Source organism: Cetorhinus maximus, chromosome 19 (assembly GCF_964194155.1).
Source record: "Cetorhinus maximus chromosome 19, sCetMax3.hap1.1, whole genome shotgun sequence".
Taxonomy (NCBI): domain Eukaryota; kingdom Metazoa; phylum Chordata; class Chondrichthyes; order Lamniformes; family Cetorhinidae; genus Cetorhinus; species Cetorhinus maximus.
In genome coordinates, this window is record NC_135897.1 from 72,649,875 (window position 1) to 72,675,654 (window position 25,780).

At 42.6% G+C, this 25,780-nt stretch overlaps 1 protein-coding gene and 1 long non-coding RNA gene across 6 annotated transcripts in view; one reads left to right on the forward strand and one right to left on the reverse strand.

The window, feature by feature from the left end:
* Positions 1-25,780, reverse strand: part of mecom (MDS1 and EVI1 complex locus) — an 804,010-nt gene that overhangs the window by 295,962 nt on the left and 482,268 nt on the right. The gene's annotated exons all lie outside the window — the stretch shown is intronic.
* The window catches only part of LOC144693917 (uncharacterized), a 30,451-nt gene that overhangs the window by 3,338 nt on the left and 1,333 nt on the right, over positions 1-25,780 (forward strand). The window lies entirely within an intron of this gene.

Genomic DNA, 25,780 nt, shown 5'->3' on the forward strand with positions numbered 1-25,780 from the left:
CCTTATTGAAAACATACAATGTTTTGGCCTCAACCGCTTTCTGTGGTAGCGAATTCCACAGGCTCACCACTCCCTGGATGAAGAAATTTCTCATCTCAGTCCTAAATGGTCTACCCTGTATCCTCAGACTGTGACCCCTGATTCTGGACTCCCCCACCATTGGGAACATCCTTCCTGCATCTACCTAGTCTATTCTTGTTAGAATTTTAAAGGTTTCTACGAGATCCCCCTTCATTCTTCTGAACTCCAATGAATATAATCCTAACCGACTCAATCTCTCCTCATATGTCAGACCCGCCATCCCAGGAATTAGTCTGGTAAACCTTCGCTGCACTCCCTTTATAGCAAGAACATCCTTCCTCAGATAAGGAGACCAAAACTGCACACAACATTCCAAGTGTAGTCTCACCAAGGCCCTGTATAATTGTAGCAAGACATCCCTGCTCCTGTACTCGAATCCTCTTGCTATGAAGGCCAACATACCATTTGCCTTCTTTACCGTCTGCTGCACCTGTATGCTTACCTTCAGCGACTGGTGTACGAGGACACCCAGGTCTCGTTGCACATTCCCCTCTCTCAATTTATAGCCATTCAGATAATAATCTGCCTTCCTGTTTCTGCTACCAAAGTGGATAACCTCACATTTATTCACATTATACTGCATCTGCCATGCATTTGCCCACTCACTCAGCTTGTCCAAATCACACTGATGCACCTCTGCATCCTCCTCACAGCTCACCCTCCCACCCAGCTTTGTGTCATCTGCAAATCTGGAAATATTACATTTAGTTCCCTCATCTAAATCATTAATATATATTGTGAATGACCGATCCCTGCGATACCCCACTAGTCACTGCCTGCCATTCAGAAAAAGACCCGTTTATTCCTACTCTTTGTTTCCTGTCTGCCAACCAGTTTTCTGTCCATCTCAATATGCTACCCCCAATCCCATGTGCTTTAATTTTACACGCCAATCTCTTATGTGGGACTTTGTGGAAAGCCTTCTGAAATGAACTGTGCACAATATATTTTCCTGATTAAACTACTGTGGTCGGTGAATGTAGGAGATTTCTGTCTCAAAGTTTGGGTTTTTAACATCCCTCACACAAATCAGTAAGTTCTATGCAGGAATTAATTACTTTTGAGAATTTTAATAACTATATTTGTATAAGATATCGTCACTGATATTCAACTTTAACTTTAACTTCAACTTTAATGAAAAAAAAATTGGAAGAGATCCAAAATGCTTTCACCTGATTCACACCATGGCATCAAGTCAAAATTACCTAAAGAGTCAGAAGGTACTATAGTATATTCTAGGAAATGAGAGTTTTAAAAAATGTCTGTAGTTATATGTCTCATATGCCCACAAAAAAGTGCTTCCATACTAGAATTCTGGTGTACTGCCCCAGCTGTTGCTAGCTTGTTCAATGCAGAAGTGTTGTCCAATTTGAAATAAACTATATTGACCACTCACACACAATGACCTTTAAAACCTGACCACCATATTCCACTTTCACTCAACCATGTTACATGCAATGTGGGACTACAAGGATAACATCCTTTCAAAAAGCTAAATTAACTAGAAGGAATTGCTGAGTAAGTTAGAGTTTAAAAAAAAACAATGATAATTTCACTTTAAAATAGCAAAAGGACTGTGACAAAAACTCCATGGCAATTTTCAGTTGCGCTCAAGTATAATACGTTCTCAGTAAGAAAAGGGCCTATCTGTTATCAATCTTCCAAGTGCTGGAGGAAATGGAGGATACTGACCTGAAGCCCACTCCCTTGGGTCAGTGCATGCTGGGAAGGAAAACAGGCCACAGAGCAGACAATTTTCAGCTTGGCTGCATTCACTTTCTCTACTAGGTCTCATGAAAACAAACTGACATAACAAAGGACGCAAAATTAATGACCCGTGCTCTTTGTCAATTGACTCCTAGTACCAGCAGCCAATTCACCTTAATTTTTTTTTCACTTTTGTAAACTTTCAACATGTCCTCTGACATCTGGCTGAGACTCTCAGCATTAGACTCTTCAAAGAGCTCAGTTGTAGCCTCTTTCTGTAATTTGTTAATATAGTGTAATTATGCTTCTATAACAACAAACAAACAAGTAGTTTTGGGTCAGCGTTAAGCTATTAGCTGAAACATTTAAGATAGGAGCTAATTAAAATCGCCTCCCCAGTGTAGTCTTGTACTTCATAGAGAGGACTAATCAATAACAACTGTCAACTTATTCTTTCTGTTTAAAGGCTCGCATGAAGAACACGTCTCAGAACTTCAGGTCACATCAAAGGGAGATTTAATCAAAATCTCGAGTCGCATTGCGCTTAGTAAAATAATTTCAAAACTCCAGCTCTTGAAGCACTACACGCTCTTTAATTTGTTTTGCCTACATGACATGTCATCGCAAATTTCCTGGAATAAATCCATAAATATTCAAAATTTGCTGGTCTAATCTGTTTGAGCCTGTGCAGCCCCTGCACAATGCGATATCCAAGAGCGCAATAATCTCCATGGCAAATAAAAAGATCTTAAAACTGTGGAAGGATGGAGGGGAAAATTTATAGAATACGCAAATTGAATTAAGAAATAAAAATGGACCTTGCCTTGAATACGAGGGGAAAGAAATAAGAGTAAAACATTTCGCTGAGAGAGGTAAAAAAAAAATTCTTCATACCTTCCAGATTATTGGGCAGTTCTGTTACTTGGTGAGGCAGTATCGACAACTCTAAAGAAAATGGGATCCAACGTCACCGTGGGTAGTGGCGACAAGCCGATCAGGGTCAAACATAAAACATGCTGCCATACCTCTGTCTCATAGTAAAAGACATCACTGCACTAGTTGACCTCCCTGTTCTGCACACTTGCTTCCAAATGGTCTCAGGCTTATATTTGTTCATTTGAGGTGGCGTAGGGGAATTGGAAGCCATGGCCTCGCTGGGCTGTGCACCCTTGGTATAAAAGCTGTAATTTAAATGCTAACCATGAGCACAAGAGAAAATATATTACAGTGGACACTTGATAACACTGTACTTTTTTCATTCATTAATGGGATGTGGGCATCGCTGGCTAGGTCAACATTATCGCCCATCCCTTATTGCCCTTGATAAGGTGGTGGTGAGCTGCTTTCTTAACCGCTGCAGCGCATGTGGTGTAGATACAACCACAGAGATGTTAGGAAGGGAGTTCCGGGATTTTGACCCAGCAGCAATGAAGGTACGGCAATTATAGGTGTAGGAACGGTGACATCAGGATGCTAAGTGACTTGGAGGGGAACATCCAGGTGGTGGTGTTCCCATCTATCTGCTGCCCTTGTCCTTCGAGATGGTAGTTGTCGTGGGTTTGGAAGGTGCTCTGTAAGGAGCCTTGGTGAGTTCCTGCAGTACATCTTGTAGATGGTACACACTGCTGCCACTCTGCTTCGGTGGTGGAAAGGGTGAATGTTTGTGGATGGGGTGCCAATCAAGCAGGCTGCTTTGTCCTGGATGGTGCAAAAGCTTCTTGAACATTATTGGAGCTGCACTCAACCAGGCAAGTGGGGAGTATTCCATCACACTCCTGACTTGTGCCTCGTAGATGGTGGGCAGGCTTTGGGGAGTCAGGTGGTGAGTTATTCACCACAGAATTCCTAGCCTCTGACCTGCTCTTGTAGCCACAGTATTTATATGGCTAGTCCAGTTCAGTTTCCGATCAATGGTAACCCCCAGGATGTTGACAGTGGGGGATTCAGTGATGGTAATGCCATTGAACGTCAAGGGGCGATGGTTAGATTCTCTCTTGTTGGAGATGGTTATTTCTTGGCGCTTGTGTGGCGTGACTGCCACTTGAAGCCCAAGCCAGGATATTTCCCAGGTCTTGCTGCGTATGTACATGGACTGCTTCAGTATCTGAGGAGTCACGAATGGTGCTGAACATTGAGGAATCATCAACGAACATCCTCACTTCTGAACTTATGATGGAAGGAAGGTCATTGATGAAGCAGTTGAAGATGGTTGGGCTTAGGACACTACCCTGAGGAACCCCTGCAGCGATGTCCAGAACTGAGATGATTGACCTCCAATAACCACAGCTATCTTCCTTTTTGCTAGGTATGACTTCAACCAGTGGACAGTTTTCCCCTGATTCCTATTGACTCCAGTTTTGCTAGGGCTCTTTGATGCCATACTCGGTCAAATGCTGCCTTGATGTCAAGAGCAGACACTCTCACTTCACTTTGGGCATTCGGCTCTTTTGTCCATTTTTGAACCAAGGCTGTAATGAGGTCAGGAGCTGAGTGACCCTGCTGGAACACAAGCTGAGCATCAGTGAGCAGGTTATTGCTAAGCAAGTGCCACTTGACAGCACTGTTGATGACCCCTTCCATTACTTTACTGATGATCGAGAGTAGACTGATGGGGCGGTAATTGGCTGGGTTGGATTTATCCTGCTTTTTGTGTGCAGGACACAACTGGGCAATTTTCCACATAGCCGGGTAGATGCCAGTGTTGAAATTGTCCTGGAACAGCCTAGCTAGGGGCGTGGCAAGTTCTGGAGCACCTGTCTTCAGTACTATTGCTAGAGTATTGTCAGGACCCATAGCCTTTGCAGTATCCAGTGCCTTCAGCCATTTCTTGATATCATGTGAAGTGAATTGAATTGGCTGAAGACTGGCATCTGTGATGCTGGGGACCTCTGGAGGAGGCCGAGATGGATCATTCACTCGGCACTTCTGGCTCAATATTGTTACAAATGCTTCAGCTTTATCCTTTTCACTGATGTGCTGGGCTCCTCCATCATTGAGGATGGGGATATTTGTGGATTCTCCTCCTCCAGTCAGTTGTTTAATTGTCCACCACCATTCATGACTGGACGTGGTGGGACTGCAGAGCTTAGCTCTGATCAGTTGGTTGTGGAATCACTTAGCTTTGTCCATTACTTATTGTTTATGCTGTTTGGCATGCAAGTAGTCCTGTGTTGTGACTTCACCAGGTTGACACCTCTTTTTTAGGTTTGCCGGTGCTGCTCCTGGCATGCTGTCCTGCACTCTTCATTGAACCAAGGTTATCCCCTGCCTTGGTGGCAGTGTTAGCGTGGGGGACATGCTGGGCCATGAGGTTACAGATTGTGGTTGGGTACAATTCTGCTGCTGCTAATGGTCCACAGTGCCTCATGGTTACCCAGTCTTGAGTTGCTAGATCTGTTCGAAATCTATCCCATTTAGTATGGTGGTAGTGCCACACAACACAATGGAAGATATCCTCAATGTGAAGGTGGGGCTTTATCTCCACAAGGACTGTGCGGTGGTCGCTCCTACCAATATTGTCATGGGCAGATGCATCTGCAGCAGGCAGGTTGGTGAGGATGAGATCAAGTATGTTTTTCCCTCTTGTTGGTTTCCTCACCACCGGCCGCAAACCCAGTCTAGCAGCTATGTCATTTAGGACTCGGCCAGCTCAGTCAGTTGTGCTACCAAGCTACTCTTGGTGATGGACATTGAAGTCCCCCACCCAGAGTACATTCTGTACCCTTGCCACCCTCAATGCTTCCTCAAAGTGATGTTCAACATGGAGGAGCACTGATTCATCAGCTGAGGGGTGATGGTACGTGGTAATCAGCAGGAGGTTTCCTTGCCCATGTTTGACCTTATGCCATGAGGCTTCATGGGTCCAGACTTGAAGTTGAGGATTCCCAGGACAACTCCCTCCCGACTGTATACCGCTGTGCCACCACCTCTGCTGGGTCTGTCCTGATGGTGGGAAGGACATACCCAGGGATGGTGACGGTGGTTTGATTCCATAAGTATGACTATGTCAGGCTGTTGCTTGACTAGGCTGTGGGATAGCACTCCCAATTTTGACACAAGCCCCCAGATGTTAGAAAGGAGGATTTTGCAGGGTCGACGGGGCTGGGTTTGCAGTTGTCGTTTGCAATGCCTAGGTCGATGCCAGTCATTTCATTCTTTATTGATTTGCTTTTAGCGATTGTGTTATAACTGAGTGACAACCACATTGGTGTGGGTCTGGAGTCACATGTAGGTCGGACCAGGTAAGGACAGCAGATTTCCTTCCCTAAAGGGAATTAATGAACCAGATGGGTTTTCATGATTGTTCATGTTCATCATTATACACTTAATTCCAGATATTTTTTATTGAATGCAAATTCCACCATCTGCTGTGGTCGGATTAGAACCCAGGTCCCCAGAGCATTACCCTGGCTCTCAGAATTACTAGTCCAGGGACAATACCACTACGCCATTTCCTCCATCCTCCAACTCGGCTGCGCGCCCACCAAACTGTCAAAGGCCTATTAAGGCCATTTAAATATCAATTAAAACAATAACCTGAGCTGCCCGTCCAACCTAAGGGTAAACCTAAACCCCAGGCAGCCTTCACATTTTTCATGAAACCTTATTCACGAGCAGGATGAGGCTTCATGAAGGGTTTATTAATTAAATAAATAATTTTCAAGCATTTGATAAACATGTCCCAGCTCACATGAGGGGACATGGCTAAATAATTATTTTCTGACTTTAATAAAAACTTACATTCCGAACTTAATCTCCCTGAGGCAGCTTCGTGCCTCAGGGAGATTTCTGTTCTTTCGCACGCAATTGGCCCGCCCACGTAAAATGGCAGCACGGCCCTGATCGGGGGCATCAATTGGGTTCGCACCCGCCCCCGCACAACCCCCTCTTGAGGGGGGAAATTTCTGCCCCATATGTACCTCAAAATGGGCAGGCTGGCCTGAATTCAGAGATGTGTGCCAACAGAAAAGTTTACTGGAGTCTTTTGACAATAATCACTTGTCATGATATAATTGTTTTTAAAAAATGGTTAAGGTTCAATCTCCTCACACTGTTTTATTCTTTAAGTTTTCAGTTCCCGCACTGAAACAAACATTACAGTAATATAACTACTCATATTAGGAGAGTTGTGCAGCACAAAAATAATCTCAAAACATAACTTTAATTTAAAGAAACAGTAATTTTGCTCAAGAAAAGGAAAAGCTGAGGGGTGACCGAATAGAAGGCTTTAAAATTTTGTAGGGGCTTGACAGGATGGATTTAGACAACATATCTCTGCTTGTTGAGGATCCACATAAATATAAGATAGTCAATAATAAATTGATTAAGGAATTCAGGAGAAATTTCTTTACTCTGAGAGTAGTTAGAATGTGGAGCTAATTGAAGTGAATTAGCATGGGTGCATTTTAAGAGAAAGTTAGAATAATATGTAAAGGAGAAAGGAACAAAAAGTTTATACTGATGGTGTTAGATGAAGTTTGGTGGGAGGAAGTACATGTGAACATAAACACTGACGTAGGCCAGTTGGGCCAAATGGTTGTTTTTTTGTGCTGTAATTTTCATATAATTCAATGTAATGCGCTTGCCCACTCTCCCCTGTATTAATGTAACCGTAATCTAAATCTAATCTTACCTAAGCTATTAATTTTAAATCATTAGTTCTGTCAACAAAATAACATACAAAAACTTTTTTTCCCTCTTTCATTCTCCTACCTCTCACCATTCATTTTGGAGGTGAGAGAAAGCTCCAAATAAACCAATCACCAGAAAACAGACTCTGAAAACTGATCTTTTTTCAAATAATCAAATACCACAACTATAAAATCCTGTTTTAGATAAGAAACCTGTTGAACAAGGAAGGCCTATTGCTGGTTAAGTAATTGTGCTGCGGGTCCCTGAAATTCATAGGCAGATGAGTTAATTTGACCACCAATTGCAGTAGCATAAGGATTAAATGTAGGTCTCTGTTCCTTAATTCCCGATACACACACAAAAAAGAAAAAAAATATGAATACAGTGACTACAAACCACATGGAATCCTATGTAATTATCGTTCACAGAAGATTTTCTTTTTCCATATATAGTACAAGATTGTAGGCTCAATTAGGGCATGTAACGAGCTGGGGCTGAACACACTAATTATAGACATACAGTTTCACAAGGATTGCTATAAGAACTTGCATTGATATATCTCCTTTAATGTAAGAAAACATCCCAAGGTACTTCGCAGTAGCAAAAATTCACTGATCAAGCTTGTACTGTCTTTAACTGGTTCAAATTCCTTCCCCTCCCGCTTTATTTGAGATGACATTAGCCCCCGCGCAACTGCAGACTCTTCAGTCTCCATACTTTCAGCAGCACTATGCTAAGTTCAGTACCTTAGGTTTTAAATTTATGATCCACAGAGAGACTCATCCAGTATTTAATCACAGCTATTCTAGTGTATATAGATTGCATGGCCCATCGGTACATTATGTTCAATTAGGAACATTTAGGCCGTCATATGGGGTAACTAGAGCTAGAACTAGAACTCAGTTGGAGGTCTCTGAACCCCAAGTTGTGGGTTCAAAGCCCATTCCAGGAAATGAGCACATGGACCAGAATTTTTATGTGGGCCTGGCACGTCGACATGTAAAATGGCGCGCGGTGACATCGGGCGTGCATCCCGACGTCACTGCACATCACTCAGATCTTTCGTTTGGCGGGCTCTGCGCCCACTCCCGACCGGCCCGCCCAACTTGGGGAAAATTGTCTCCATAATTCTGGTTGACACTTCAATGAAGCACTGAGGGAATGCTACATTGTCAGATCTGCTACCCTTCAGCCAAGCCATTAAACTGAGACCCCGTTTATCAGCTCAGGCAAATATTAAAGATCAAATGGCAATATTTGCAAATAGTCGTCCAAGTGCCACAGCCAATATTCCACCTTCAATCAACATTACTAAAAAAAAAACATCAGTTTATTTGGCTATTCATCTCATTGTTGTGTATGGCATTTGCTAGGTGGAAAAATATTTACATTTTTGCTCATGTAACATTCATTGCATTTCTAATTCAATTTATGAAGTATTTTTATATATTTTTAACAACATGATAAAGATCTATATAACTACAAATCTTTCTTCTTTCTCTTCTGTAACAACACTCATCTCCACCTCTACCGTAGCTGATCTACTGCTGAAACTCTCATTCATACTTCTGTTATCACCAGACTTCACTCTATTTGAATGTTCATCTGGTTAGCCTCTTATCTTCCACCCACCATGAACTGGACCTGAACCAAAACTCTGCTGCCCCTATCCTAATCTGCATCAAGGCCCACTCCCTCACAAACACCAGTGTTCACTGTGCTAAATAGGCTCCCGGATTACCGACGCACTGAATGTAAAAATTCTCATTCTCATGTTCAAATCCCTCCATGGCCTCAGCCCTCCCGACTTCTATAACCTCTCCAGCCCTGCAGTCCTCAAGAACTCTAACTCTATCCTCGTAAGCATTTCCCACTCCCTTCACTCAACTTTGGTAGTCGTACCTTCAGTCGTCTAGGTCCTGTAAGCACTGGAATTCCCTTCTCAAACCATTCTGCCTCTCCTTCAAGACACTCCTTAAAGCTTTGGATCACCTGCTGTAATGTCTCCTTCTTTGTCTGATATCCATTTTTGTTTGATTACGCCCTTGTGAAGACCTTGGGTTATTTTCCTACATTAAAAGATGCTACAGAAACTTTAATCATTGCATCTTCACACAACTTGAGAGCAGGCATGGGGGAGAAGCTGAACCAAGTTGAATGGTAAAATTAAATGATATATTCAAAATTTTAATTTTACAGCTTTAGAATATTAAAACCTAAGCAAATCTTAAGTTTAATGTTAATCATTCAAGCCAGGGAGTTACTTTAACAGACTGCCCCACTTGTCAATCCTCCTCACAAGAAGTCATATGTCTTTATTTCTGCCTGCTTTATTAATTTCACTTGAGCATTGACAAGCTGTTCTCATTGTTCCTGCTAACCCACTAGAGGAAATATGTTGGCATGCTGGCAAATATCCTTGGCTCCCCTAAATTGTTTGCAAATAGTTTCATTGTTCGTGTTTAAATCTGTGGAAATGGCAGCAACTCATTGGAAGCTACCCAGTGAGCCTACATCTGCCCACATGGCACAGACTGGAGTAAGGCTCATCTATTACTGTCTGTTGATATCTTCTAAATGATCTTGCGTAAGTGCATCAGGACTTATTAAACCATTTACTCTTATCGCTAGATTGAGTTTTTTACCCCTTCCCTTCTCCTCATATACTCAATTATATGTAATGAAGTATCACATAAGTTAATGATTATAGTAAATCAATCTACATAGTCAAATAGCTTTGCATGATCACGTTACATTGCCTTACAGTCAGCCCAGCACAACCTCTACAAGAGAACAACTGAAGGACGATAAGAAAGAAATACTTATGAAAGACGCTTTAGTATTATTTTATAATTTTCCTTATTGATCTCTGGTTTGAAGCTCTCTTAGGGCATGACCCTTATAGAAGAAGGCACACTTTCACTTAACGTGCTTGATGTTTTGAAAGTGGTTCATAAAAATCAATGATTTATTTTGTTTTCTTTTTGCAGCAGACAGCCTACACTTTCTGAAGTCAATCTTGGAATCATATAGACTGCCTCCATTTCAAGAATTTATTCCAAAATAATTTTTTTAAAAATCACATTCCAGGAAACATCGATTGTTTTGTACCTTTCATGACCCTTTTAATGTTGAAATTGGGTACGCAGGAGGCTTTTCCCAGCAGGTTATTACGTTTTGGTGATGTAGTGATACATTCAATACACATGGGTGCCAAACTTAGTAAGATTCTGCTTCCCATTCACACAGGGTAGATCTTGAATTTATGTGATCATGTAAAACAGGTAACATGACAGCCCGTTTTTCATCTTTCATGATTTATATTTCCAATGTCATGGTCACCTAGCTACTTTATAAAATTATTTTTTGTTAAATTGGTCAAATGGCTGGACTGATAAAATAACCACCACTGACCACATGATGGTAGCTCCGGAAGTTTCTGAGCAGTTTAACAGTGCACAAAGGCTAACACATCAAAACCCTGGGATGTAACACTCCTTGCATTGTATAAACATTTCAGCCTTGCCAACACAAAGGATAGTAGACGAGACATCTGCACCAGCCAGCTACGGACAAAGGCAGAGCTATTTGTGACTCTTCATCTCTAACATTGTGCTAATAGTTCTAGATTTACCTGCTCAAAACACAATGGGCAGAATTTTTAGCTCGGCAGGCGGGCGCGCACCCGACCTGACCGAGCGTGAAGTGATGAGCATTGACGTCGGCCGGGCATGCCAACATCAACACATAGTCACGCGATAGTTCGGTCAGCGAGTGCGTGCCGGACCCGGTAGTGCGCCCGCCAACAATTGAAAGACCTATTAAGGCCACTGGACAGGATTTTTCTGTCGGCGTGCAGGGGCGGGCCCAACATGCCGACGCGTAAAATGGCGCGCGATGACATCGGGCATGTGTCCTGACATCATTGCGCTGAGTAGCGATGTTTCGGTCGGCGGGCGCGAGCCAGAGTCGGCTGTGTGTCTGCCAATATGAAGGCCTTTAAGGGTTTAATTAATGTTATTAGAAAAGCTGCCCGTCCAACCTAAAGGTTGGCGGGCAGGCGAAAAGGCCAAGCGGCCTTCGTGTTTTTTAGGAAATCTCATCCACGAGCGGGATGAGGTTTCCTAAAACTTTTATTAAATAAATTTTTAAAATTTCATTAATACAAAAACATGTCCCAACTCATGTGACAGAGTCACAGGAGGGGACGTGGTTAAATCAACTTATAAACCTTTTATTTAATTTTTTGAACATCAATTCAATCTCCCATGTGCGCTGGCCCCGACTCTCCCTCCTCCCCCCGCCTGCACAGGCAACGCTGAGCTCTACCGGCCGCGTATTATGCTGGGCGGGCCTTAATTGGCCCGCCCGTGTAAAATGGTGGCGCAGGGTCGATCGCGGGTGGCAATCGGCTCCACACCCGCCTGCTCCCGCCGAACCCACCCACCATATGAAAAATCCTGCCCATTAAGTTTATCAGTTGTCCTTAATTTTTCACTGCCCGTTCAACCGAATAGTTGGTGGGCAGGTGGAAAAGGCCAAGCGGCCTTTGCATTTTTTTGGAAACCTCATCCATGGGCAAGATGAGGTTTCCAAAAGCAAATACAAATGAAATAAAAAATTTGGTTTTTAATTAAAAACATGTCCCTGCTCATGTGACAGATTCACATGAGGGCACATGTTTTATTAATTTTTTCTGTTGTTTAATAATTCTTTCAATATATTCTTCATTTCCCTGAAACATCTCCGTGCCACAGGGAGATTATTTCATGCACATGTGCGAAGTGTATGCTAGGCCTGCTCGCCCTCCTCCCCCCGCCTGCACAGGCAGCGCTCAGCGCTGCCGCTCATGTATCACACTGGGCGGGCTTTAATTGGCCCACCAGCGTGAAATCGCCGTGCATTGTCAATCGCGGGTGGCGGTCGGCTTCCTGACCACCCCTGCCGATCCCGCACACCAAGGGAAAAATTCTGCCCAATAGGCTTTAACAAGAGTCTTAGTTAGCTGAATAGCTCAACCAAAACTACCCTGTCACATGACTGAGACTTGAGCTGTTTGAGTTGTTTTAATTATATAGCTTTTGGATTCCATCTTCAGTCTGCTGTTTAACATCTGAAGGGCAGGCTATATAGAAGCAAATTCTGGCCAGGTTGGACAACTGGCCCCCATCTAACTTGACTCCGCTGGGAAGATTTTGTACCATCGTCTACAGAACTGATTCAATCCCTGCATGCCTACCGCACCTTGGGACATCAACACCACCGGAAAAGCGAATCTTATACCACTGGTTTTCAGCCAGCCAAACTCTGTGAAAGAATTCCTCATTGGGCTTTGATTCTGGACTCTGGACTCACATGAAACCATAGCTTTTATTTTTATCGTGGTCTCTGCCCTGAACCCCTTTCTTTCCTTTATCCCTCTTTTATGGTATGCATGCAAAAAGGGGCAGATGTTGCGAAAACCTTTCCCACGTTTTGTGTGTGTGTAAAATAAACTACCCCTCTAATTTTTACCTTACTCCAAGTTCACTGCAGGGTTATTAATAAAGAATTGGATCACTCCAAACCGAAGGGGGAAATCAAAAATCAAAAACATCTTTCTGCTTACAGATGGGTAGTGAGTGGAAAAATCGGGGCTGTTCTAAATTAAACCCCCTCATGTCTGTAACATCAATGAAGTTAATAGAAATAGAATTTGGAGAAGTAACATAACTTTGCAACTCCACAGTTCCTATTTGCTAGCCATCAACAAAATATTTTGATTTGTCCTTCTCATATCCAACTTACCCACATTGTACTCCATCTGCTATTGTTTTGTCCACTCACTTAATCTATATTCTATTGTAACTTCCTGCTTTCATCCATAAGCTCATGGTGCCTCTTAATTTAGGGTCATCTGCAAGCTTAGATATACAATTCTTTATTTCTTCATTAAACTAATTAATATATGTAGTGAAAAGCTGAGGCCCCAGTACAGATCCCTGGGGAAACATGACTTGTTTCCAATCGGAGAATGTGCCCTTTATCCCTACTGCCTGTCTCCTAACTTCCAACCAATTATTGACCCATGTCATGAGGTTAGTTCCAATTTCATGCACTCTCATTTTTGCTAATAATCTTTTGTGTGGAACCTTATCAAATGCCTTCTGTAAATCCATACAGACAGTCTCCTATCCACTATGTTAGTATCCTTCTCAAAAAAAAAACAACTCGGCTAATCAGGCATAACCTACCCTGCGCTATTTCATGTTCATTCTCTCAGATGAGGTGATACTTGCCCAAGCACTCAGTCACTCTTGTTCCAGTAACTTCACAGAATTGCATAAAATATTTCAGAAGTATGTACACTCTGAAGATATTTCAAATTTAGCAGTAGTGACTGGAGCTCTGCATATTGTATACAGGGCTCACTCCCAGTCCTGAGAATTTAATTCAGAACCACAAACATGATGCTGACTAGCTGAAACCGATTCTGCAGCTACTGGTCATAATCCAGTAGCCACACTATAAACAAAGCCTGTAGCACTTCACACAGAGCAATGGCCATTGGAGGAAGTGGAGCACCTGAAGATTGATCCAATCTGTTATGTATTCAATATGACATTGATAATAATGTCCTACACACTTTTTTTTTCTCCTCTAACTGGCTCCTGCCCCATTGAAGTTGGCATCCTCTCCAGTAGCCTTTTAGCATTGTTCATCCCAATGACATGTACAATACCATGTACAATGACTGTTGATCTTAAGCACAATGTGAAAACCTTAGATGATGTGCATTATTGTTCAGTGAACTTTATACTATATTTACTTGTCTTTTTGTCAGTTTTAATGTGTTACTCTCAAAAAGTATCCAACTGTTCAGGTAATCTTTAATGATGACTACTTTAAAACTCTGATGTGCACAGTATAACTTTGTTGTTTCATGATAAGTTTAAAAATCATAAACAGTAGTGATCGCAGGCATCAACATTACTGATGAGAAAAAACATTTCTTGAAATTTTCAAAAGGCATACAAGGACTAGATTTGGTTCACTTCATCCTATAATCTTTGAGTTCCACATATGCCTGGCATGCGTGAATCCCCCTCCACCACTTGTTGTAGTTTACCAGAGAGTGTACCTGGAAACTGTGAGAGCCACAATAAAGTTCCTTGGGAAATCTGACCTAGCTCCTTAACTTAAGAGTAATTGGGAATATCATGCATTCATTAACAGGCTATGCACGCGATGCCAAATGCCAGTAGATGGCAGTTGTAACCAGTTTCCAAGCATCTACATAATTGAAACCAGGACTCATTCTCAACCTGATTGCGAATGATAGAAAAGTAAACCCCATTATCGCTGAGATACTGGATAATGAAGTCAGATTCTAATATCTAAGTCTTGGTCAGTAAATCAATACAATGAAATTTTCTGGTATAAAATCAACAGCAAGTCATAAGTTCTCAGCAGTACTAGTAAGGATGTTTTGACTTCATGCTAGACAGCTTCTAAATATAATGTTTATGTGTATCTATCCTAACCTAGTGTATAGAATGTGATTGTGCCATGTATTGCATTATTTTAGAAGTGTTAAGATTCTATTCCAAGCTGTAGTTTCATACCTGTTCAATCCAAGTTCGAAGCAGGTCCTTCAAAGCCAGGGTGTGTGCGTGCCCCTCTGGGTCATGGAGGGGCACGAAACCCTGCCTTCTAATGTAAGTTAAAGGACAAGACTTGGGTGTAACATACATGCATTAACACAATGAACACCAGACTTACTGAGACTCTGAAAGTCAAACAGAGTTCATTATCTCCCCTTGTTTAATATTTAACCAATATCAACGCTTTGTAAAGCATTATCTAGAATACCATTCCTGCAGAGAGCAGTATCTTTGTCTTCTTCTGACATGTGATATCTTTTGCTCACAAATACTGTTGAATAGCTGTTTGACAAGCTCTCCTGGAGTGGCAGAGCAAATAACCCAAAAGCATTCTTTACAACTTTTGTATCAGTCTTTTAAACTAGACAATCTGTTTACTCTGCGTATTAGTGTTCAAAAACAAATGGAAATGACTGGATAAACAAATATATATGTATATATATATATATATTCTAAGCTATGGTACATATACAAAAAGAATGGAGCTAATCAAAAAGCAGCCAGAGACAGATGAAAAGCAACTATCGACCAACCTGTTGCAAAAGCAAACAGATTTTTTTGACTACTAATTCTAAAACACTGCTTCAGAGTGAATCATGCCCTCCTCAATAGATTTATACACAAAAGACCAATTTGTCAGCTACCTTTCACAATAGACTGTGCCAATTTTAGAACATTACATAGGAGTGTCTACCTCAAGGCCAGCACTTTTTTTTGCTTGCTATCCTAGCAGCCATGTTCTCTGTGACATCAGTCAATGTTCTTTGCTGATTGATTGGCATGTAAAAACGCTGATTAGAATCACAAATTGATTCCCAGGCCCATCGTAATGCTCCAGGTCTAAATCAGTGTCTGATAAGCAGAACCTTGTTTTTTATTTATAAATGTAATTTTAAGTTCTAGATCAGTTTTCTTGACTTTCTTGCTAAATTTCCAGTAAAGTATCTTATGATTTTCAATTTTAAGTGCAGCATTTGTGCAGATAGCATAGTAGCTTATTTAATTAATTTAGTTTGGCATCGATAAAAATGCTGCTTTTGATCTCAACCCATCCTGAACCCACATTAAAACCATAATAAATGCAGCAGGACTGCTTAAGTGTAGAGATATGCCTAGAGAAAGCAATACCGCACCAGACCTGTGGAATCATCTATCAGTTTCCTGGCCTGACCTCCGTAGCAGTAAAGCACCTCCCCCCGTAACGTCAGACATCCAATGAAGTGTTCCCCTAACCCAAAGCCATTAGATTTCACTGGGCCATGGTGCCAGATGGTTTTGGAGTTATTGAGCGTCTGTGGTATCATTCTGAAGGAGGTCATATGGGGGACACAAACACATGGATAAGAACATTTTATTGGGAGAATCAGGCAGATTTTTCAGATTGATGTGATTGTTCTTAAGGGAATAGATTTCCTCTTTGGGGGGTTTTATCGGTTAGCTGTTATTAATTCTGGAAGAAAATTGAAGCACACTGGTCACTACTTGAATGCCTGACTGCTGTCGTAGTTGAATTAATTACGTTTCAGCATTTCTCTATTGTCTTAACTGATGATCTTAGTCCTATCAGTAGAACTGACTCATGCAACATGAGCGGCTAAATTCTATCTGGTAGGGCCCACAAATTGTATAGGCACCAGTGGCTACGCAGATTATTGTACGTACACCAATAGTGTTATGCGAAGTGTCATCTCTCTCTTTGAATAAACAGCAATTTTCCTTTGATGAGACACTGTAGTCTGGTAGGCACCATTTCCTTTAAACTGCACGGGTGTACAAATGCACATAGCCGGGAATGTCCCATACAGGGAACAGGCAGGTCACAAATAAGCAACGCTCCCTTTAAGATGTGCGCATGGGCGGCCACCCATCAATCTTAAAGGGACAGCGCAGTGCAACAAGCCGGCTTCGAATAGCAAACAGAACTTAAGAGGAAACATTGTTGGTAGGATATCACCCTGCAGAATTCACGTACAACTGGAGTGTTCAGTAATGCAGTAATGTCACTGCAACACCGATTTACCTGCCCCTAAAACCAATATTTATTTCAATATTAAGAAAATAACGAAGTACATTCCAAACTGAATACTGAAGTTTGAATGATGACGGAATTTGACTGCAGTGTTTGAGACAGAGTATTCCAGAAACAAAGTAAAATCCGTATACTTTCCTCAAAAGAGCAATGCCACTGAGAGTTACTTTTGAAGAACAAGAGGCATACATTAAAAAATCTAAGAATATATATATAATATATATATAATATTTGAAGAACAATAAACAATTTTAACAAAAAATAACGCAGAGTGGGATGCGGCTGCTAAATTTAGCCGTAAGATATTGTACTTGCACTCATTGATAGATAGATCTTCTTGTTGTCTCAGCAGTAAAAGGGGGATTGAATTGTCTTTGACAAGTTAGCCCTCAGTTATGGGGAGAGGTTGCAAACAGATCAAATGAAGACCAAAAGGGACAGTGGTCTCCAAATGTAAGTGAAGGAGGAGACTTTAATGATCCATTCTTAGGTAGGTACAGAACCTTGGGCAGAAAGGACCTAGATATTTATTTTATCTTTAACCAAATAAGTAACTGTCTCCACAGTAGATACAGGGGATACCTTCTCCAGCAGGCACACAGATTTGGAGCTGCTGAGACTTCCTGTTTCAAAGAATGGTCCCCATGGCAACTGGGAGATCCCTGGATCTTGATATGAAGTTGGATCGCCCAGGATTGCTAGACTGAAAGGTGACTTCAGCAGAAGATCACTTTAAAGGAAGAGAAAGACCCACGACCAAAATGCCATCATTGCTTCCAGCTATTGAAGATATGTTAGTAATATACAGGTGCAACAGATCTCCATAATATGATCAGAGTCATTGATTTGTGCTGACTAAATATGTGAAATTGTGGTCAAGATTTTCGGTACCTGCCAGCATCAGGTGTGTTCAGTGGCGTGAGTGGACAAGATGGCGCTATCGGTTTCATGACAGCGTGAAACCAGTTCGTGATCATCCACTCAGCCCGCCAATGGTGGGCCACGTTCTCCGCCATCGGACATCGGGGACATCATTGTATTGCATCAGCATATCATTATTGGGCCTGCCTGCCGGATTCATCGCCACCCACCCCCTCCCCCCACCCCCTGCCCTGGATCGTCTGCCCACATTGGCAGGAAAACACGCCAACGTGTTTCACAACAGCACATAAGCGAAGGGCACTTGGCGGGCTGCGCTTTGCTCAGGACTTCAAGGTTGGTTTGCCTACCTTGCTTCAGTCAGCATTCGCAGTCATCAGCCCCAGGCTTCACAGACAGCACCACATCATGTTTAGGGGGTAAAAATAAAAAACTGCAGATGCTGGAAATCCAAAACAAAAACAGAAATACCTGGAAAAACTCAGCAGGTCTGGCAGCATCAGCGGAGAAGAACAAAATTGACGTTTCGAGTCCTCATGACCCTTCAACAGAACAGAACAGTTCAGAAGGAGGGTACCCAGGGTGTGTGTGGGGTCATATGTTGATCTGTGCAAGCGGCCTCAAGATGGTGAGGGCTGAGGAGGCAGTCTCCAGAGGAGATGAGGCCAGATGGACATGTGAGGGTGTGTGTGTGAGAATGGGTGGTGATGTCCCTCAAGCTGGCAGTGAGTGAGATGCCAGTGAATATGTGATGGGCTTGAGTGTGTGAGTTTAGAGTGCTGAGATGGTTGCACGGATGAGATCATTCATCATCTATCTGCATTGGATGGCCAACCTCTTCTGTGCAACATTGGTACTGATCACCACTGCCATTGTCTACCAAGCCAGAGTAGTAATGTTGCTGCCCCTCCTGTGGCCAGAGCGGGCATCGAGGACATCATAGGGGCCTCCATGGCGTCCAAAGGGCGCTTGAAGGCTGCAGTTTTCTTGCCGCTCAGGGCCATGACTTCTTTGCTGCAGTCCTGGGCTGAAAGCATTGAGCACGTGTATAATTTAAATGTGGTGCCTGGCATGATGAAGCGGTAAGGTGACGGCATAGCAGGCGAATCAGAGCCCGCCTGCCATGGAAACGGCGTGTTTCCTGGGAATACATAAATAATATGGCGGGTTTGGGACGATATGGTGTGAAAACCCACCATCGCGGCCGGTAGTTTTACCCATTTGCTGCTGCGATCAGTGCACTTTTGAAGTGTAGCACTTAAAGTGTGTGAGTAGGCAAATGTAGCAGCAAATTTATGCACAGCAAGGCTCTGTAAACAGCGGTAAGACTCATTTATTTTTGGTAGCAGTGACTGAGGTATAAATATTGTCTAGGACATCAGGAGGTCTTCTCAGCTCTTCTTTTGATAGGGCCACAAGCTCTTAGATGTCCATCTGAGCAGGCAGGGAGGGTCTTGGTTCAATATCTCATCCCAAAGCCTCTATCAACAGAGCACTCTCCTCAGTAGTACTCTGTTGATTGGAAGTGTCAGCCTGGATTACATGCTTGAATCTTGCATTGAAGCTTGAACCCAATAACTCTCATAACTTAGAATGCTATCACTGGCTTTTAACAGTATCTGAATTCCTGAATTTGATTAATGTTGTCTGATCTAATACCAACCATCAGCTGTATGAATGGGGATGTTTTATATCGGGGAGTAACATTTTAACAATGTCTCTTTGTATTGCCTTTATTTCTTCACTCAATAGAGGAGAAAGATACAAGTTCAACAGTTCTTTCAAGCCTGAGAGAAATCAACATGTCATAGTGTGTACACAGATAAGTTCTAACTAACATTGCAAAGTCATTGTGAATCAGTCATCAAGTTTGGAGACAGTGGACTTTAAGATCAACAGATCAAATATTTGTATTAATTATTAAATGTTTAAACTATTACGTTCAATAGTTGCCCTTCTCCAAGTGGATAGTTCCATCTGACAAGTGTTGTCAAGGTTACATTGAATATGTTCCACACACTATATATTTGACACGCAATCTGATTTTCCATTTTCATTTATTATCTTTGTTAGTGAGGTAAATAACCTGGGTTATCTCAGAGAGTGTTACAATGAAGGGTGTATATTATGAAGTATAGTGAGAAATCCCGGACATATCAGAGGTTATTATAGGGAATGACCTTGAATGTATCATTGTACTAAATGGGCCGGATTTTCATCAAGGTGGGATGACTCAGGAACCCTTTAAAAATGGCAGCCGGAACCAATTTCTGGGATTTCCGATTTTCAGAAGTGACTTTTAAGGGTGTGGGCTGGCTCAGTTCAAAAGCCTGCGCCCTGCACTCTCGACCTGGCCAGCTCCATTTTGGGGCTAGGCATGTCCTAGCCCTTTGCATTTTCATGGAGTTGGGCCAGCTTTTCAAAGAGTCTTGGCTCACAACACCTCAGAGGTGTCATAAACCATAGTCTGCATGAGGGGACATTTTAAAAGGTAAGTTCAAAAAGTTCTCCTCATGCCCCCATACCAAGATATGCCGCCCCACACATCCCCCATGGCCCCTGATTCCCAAGCTAAGCTATATCCCCACCCAAACAACCCCTATTGCTTCTCATGCCCCGCATGCCAAGTTATGCCCCCCAAACAGTCCCTGTGGCCCCTCATGCACTTCCTCCTCTGCCGAGCTATGGCACTTCCATGCCAATTCACCCACAATACACTGTATAGAACCAATGAACCCTATAGTGACAGTAGGATGTATGAAAAAAGCTTTTAAAAAAAGCTATTCAGTGGTAACTTTCTACTTTCTTAAAAATAAACTCCTTTTTAGTATAGCCCAATGAAAATGTCAATCATCCAGACACTTCAAGTATCAGTAATGAAACTAAAAGCATTTGAAACCTCTCAATCTTATGTAAATAAACATTGTGAAATTGACAGCACAGATCAGAGAGCCAGAACTGTCAATCAAGCAATGGGCCTCAGGTGTTTCAATGGGCTAATGGAGATCTGGGCTCTCATTTATGTATTCTTGGTTGAGAGCGGAGACATCTATTGGAGTGCTAAAACTTTTATTGGGCTATAGTTAAAAGGAGTTTGATATAGAATGATATAGCACAGAAGATGATCATTAAGCCCATTGTGCCTGTGCCGGCTCGCAAGAGGAGCTCTCTGCCTAGTTCTACTCACCATTCTTTCGTATAGCCCTGCAAATTTTTCCTTCAAATATTTATTTTTGAAAATTGTCATTAAATTTGTTTCCAACACTGTTTCAGTGCATTCCTGATCATAAAAACTCACGTTAAAAAAAATGATTCCACATGATGTCTCTGGTTCTATTGCAAATCACCTTAAATTTAGGTCATCTGGTTACCGATCCTCCAGCTACTGAAAACAGTTTCTCCTTATTTACTCTATCAAAAACCTTTTATGATTTTACACATCTCTATAAAATATCCCCTTAACCTTCTCTGCTCCAAGGAGAAAAGGTGCAATTTCTCTAGTGTTTCCATGTAATGAAGTCTTTCATCTCTGGTAACATCTCTGCACCCTCCCTAAGATTTTAACATCCTTCCTAAAGTGTGTTGAATCGACAGGATACACAAATAGAGCCTAACCAGTGTTCTATAAAGGCTTTGTTTTAATTCATTCATGGGACATGAGTGTCGCTGGCTAGCCCAGCATTTATTGCCCATCCCTAAATGCCCTTGAGAAGGTCAAGGTGAGCTGCCTTCTTGAAGTGCTGCAGTCACTGGGTTTAGGTACACTCACAGTGCTGTTGGGAGGGAGTTCCAAGATTTTGACACAGCGACAGTGAAGGAACGGCGTTATATTTCCAAGTCAGGATGGTGAGTGACATGGAGAGTAACTTCCAGGTGGTGGTGTTCCCATGTGTCTGCTGCCCTTGTCCTTCTAGATGCTAGCGGTCATGGGTTTTGGAGTTAAGTGCGTTTGGAGTCTTGGTGAGTTCCTGCAGTGCATGTTGCAGATGGTACACACTGCTGCCACGGTGCATCGGTGCTGGAGGGAGTGAATGTTTTTGGAAGGAGTGTCAATCAAGCAGGTTGCTTTGTCATGGATGGTATCCAGCTTCTTGAGTGTTATTGGAGCTGCACTCATCCAGACAAGTGGAGACTCCTGACTTGTGCCTTGTAGATGATGGACAATCTTTAGGTGGTCAGGAGGTGAGTTACTTGTCACAGGATTCCTAACCTTGAGCTGCTCTTGTAGCCACAGTATTTATATGGCTAGTCCAGTTCAGTTTCTGCTCGATGGAAACCCCCCAGGATGTTGATAAAGGGGGATTCAGTGATGGTAATGCCATTGAACGTCAAGGGACGATGGTTAAATTCTCTCATGTTGGAGATGGTCATTGCCTGGCACTTGTGTGGGGAAAATGTTACTTGCCACTTGTCAGCCTAAGCCTGTATATTGTCCAGGTCTTGCTGCATTTGGACATGGACTGCTTCAGTAGCTGAGGAGTCTCGAATGGTGCTGAGCATTTTGCAATCAACAGCAAACATTCCCACTTCTGACCTATGATGGATGGAAGGTCATTGGTGAAGCAGCTGAAGATGGTTGGGCCTAGGACACTACCCTGAGCAACACCTGCAGTGATGTCCAGAATTGAGATGATTGACTTCCAACAACCACAACTATCTTCCTTTGTGTTAGATATGACTCCAGCCAACGGAGAGTTTTCCCTTGATTCCCATTGACTCCAGTTTTGCTAGGGCTCCTTGATGCCACACTTGGTCAAATGCTGCCTTGATGTCAAGGGCAGTGACTCTCACCTGACTTCCGAAGTTCAGCTTTTTTGTCCATGTTTGAACCAAGGCTGCAGTGAGGTCAGGAGCTGATTGACCCTGCCAGAACCCAAACTGAGCATCAGTGAGCAGGTTATTGCTAAGCAAGTGCCACTTGATAGCACTGTTGATGACCCCTTCCATCACTTTACTGATGATTGGGAGTAGACTGATGGGCCACGACTTTTCCAGGTTGGATTTGTCCTGTTTTTTTATGTACAGGACATACCTGGGCAATTTTCCACAGCGTTGTAGCTGTACTGGAACAGCTTGACTATGGACGTGGCAAGTTCTGGGGCACAGGTTTTCAGTACTATTGCCAGAACATTGTGAGAACCCATCGCCTTTGCAGTATCCAGCATCTTCAGCCACTTCTTGATACGGAGTGAATCAAATTGGCTGAAGACTGGCACCTGTGATGCTGGGGACCTCTGGAGGGGGCCGAGATGGATCATCCACTCGACACTCTGGTTGAAGATTGTTGCAAATGCTCCAGCCTTATCTTTTGCACTGATGTGCTGAGCTCCCCCATCATTGAGGGTGGGGATATTTGTGGATCCTTCTCCTCCAGTGAGTTGTTTAACTGTCCACCACCATTAATGACTGCATGTGGCAGATCTTAGATCTAATCCTTTGGTTGTGAAATTGCTAAGTCTATCGTTTGCTGCTTATGCTGTTTGGCATGCAAGGAGTCCTGTGTTGTAGCTTCACCAAGTTTCTCTCTTGCATGCTCCATTGAACCAGGGTTGATCCCTTGGCTTAGTGGTAATGGTAAGAGTAGGGGATATGCTGGGCCATGAGGTTACAGAATGTGGTTGAATACAATTCTTCTGCTGCTGATAGCCCATAGCGCCTCATGGTTGCCCAGTCATGAGTTGCTAGATCTGTTTGAATACTATCCCATTTAGCACGGTGGCAGTGCCACAGAATGGGGGGTCTCCTCAATGTGAAGGTGGGACTCTGTGTCCACAAGGACTGTGTGGTGGTCAATCCTACCCATACCATCATGGACAGATGCATCTGCAGCAGGCAGGTTGGTGAAGATAAGGTCAAGTATATTTTTCCCTCATCATTTGCCGCAGACCCAGTCGTTTAAGACTCAGCCAGCTCAGTCTATACTAGTGCTACCGAGCCACTCTTGCTGATGGATATTGAAGTCCCCCTCTGCACACTTGCCTCCCTCGGTTCTTCCTCGAAGTGGTGTTCAACATGGAGGAGTACTGAATAATCAGCTGAGGAAGGGCATTGCGTGGTAATCAGCAGGAGATTTCCTTGCCCATGTTTGACCTGATGCCAGAGTAGATGTTGAGGACCCCCAAAGCAACTGCCTCCCAACGGTATACCACTGTGCCACCACCTCTGCTTGGTTAGTCCTGATGGTGGGACAGGACATACCCAGAGATGGTGTTAGTGGTGTCTGGGACACGATATTGAAGGTATGATTCTGTGAGAATGACTATGTCAGGCTGCTGCTTGACTAGTCCGTGAGACAGCTCTCCCAATTTTGGCACAACCTGCCAGATGTTAGTAAGGAGGACTTTGCAGGATTGACAAGGCTGAGTCTGCCGTTGTCGTTTCTGGTGCCTAAGTCGATATTGGGTGGTCCATCCGATTTCATTCCTTATTGATTTGATACAACTGAGTGGTTTGCTAGGCCATTTCAGAGGGCATTTACCACACTGCTGTGGGTCTGGAGTCATATGTAGGCCAGGCCAGGTAAGGATGGCAGATTTCCTTCCCTAAAAGGCATCAGTGAACCAGATAGGTTTTTATAACAATCAATTCATGGTTATCGTTAGACTTTTAATTCCAGATTTTTACTGAATTCAAATTCCATATTCTGCGGTGGTGGGATTTGAACCTGAGTCTCCAGAGTATTATCCTGGGTCTCTGGATTACTAGTCCAGTGACAGGACTACTATGCTACCGCCTCCCTAAATTTAGCTTTTTTGTTTTTGTACTACATGCCTGTGTTAATAAAGCCAAAGGTGCCACATACTTTTTCAATAGCCTTCTCAACTTGTCCTGTCACCTTCAAAGATCTATGTTCATACATCCCAGGTCTTTCTGTTCCAGCACCCTCTTTAAAATTGTAAAACAATCAAAAGAAATGAAATCAACCAATATGGAGCAAAAATGAAGATGAGAGAACAGATGATATAAGCAAAATAAATGTGAGGCAAAGTCAGATTATGGAGAATAAACCACTCACAAAGTGGCTGGCATGTCATGACTCTAGCATACAGGAACTCTGCAGCCTAGATCAAATTAATGGCTGTTTTTGGTAATCTACCTCTCCCCATCCTTCATAGGTTTCCCTTTGTTGCTTTTCAGTTCACAGAAAAGCAGAAACGTCAGCAGTAATGTTTGTTTCCTCTTCTTTGCACACAAGATTCATTCATCACCGACGCTTACCAATGATGTCCATTGATCTCTCCATTCCTCTAACCTGAGAAAACTCTGTGACTCTTCTCACAAGGGAAGAAATCGGCGAGCTTTTAAAATTCACACTCATATTGCATCGCTGGCAATAAGCCAGTCTCACATTATCACAAAGTATTTAATGGAATTGTTTTGGACTTTAATGGTCTCATCAACAGAAATAGGTAGATTCAGAAGAAAGGAAGAGAATGAATGGAGGCAGCTCTGTAACAGATTCGTCACTGTCTTATCAGTGCTATTAGATTGCTGAAACATGCAGAGGAAATCAATAGAGAGTTTATGGCACATCAAAATGTTTTTTACCTTTAAATGTTAACTATTAAATTAATTTGGTATTGTTTTATGTGCCTTAATGGATTGATTGTGCTGGGCTCTGAGTAATTTAATTTAATTCCTCCTCACTACCAGCCCCCAACACACTGCAACATTCCAGCAGGGTTAAATTTGAACTCAATTTGCTTCCAGATTTAGTTCATTTACCGCCAACCTCACTCCTCACTTACAGGGTGAATCACAATAAAGCATGACTACAATTATGGTGCAAATGCGTGAAAAGAGAGAAAAA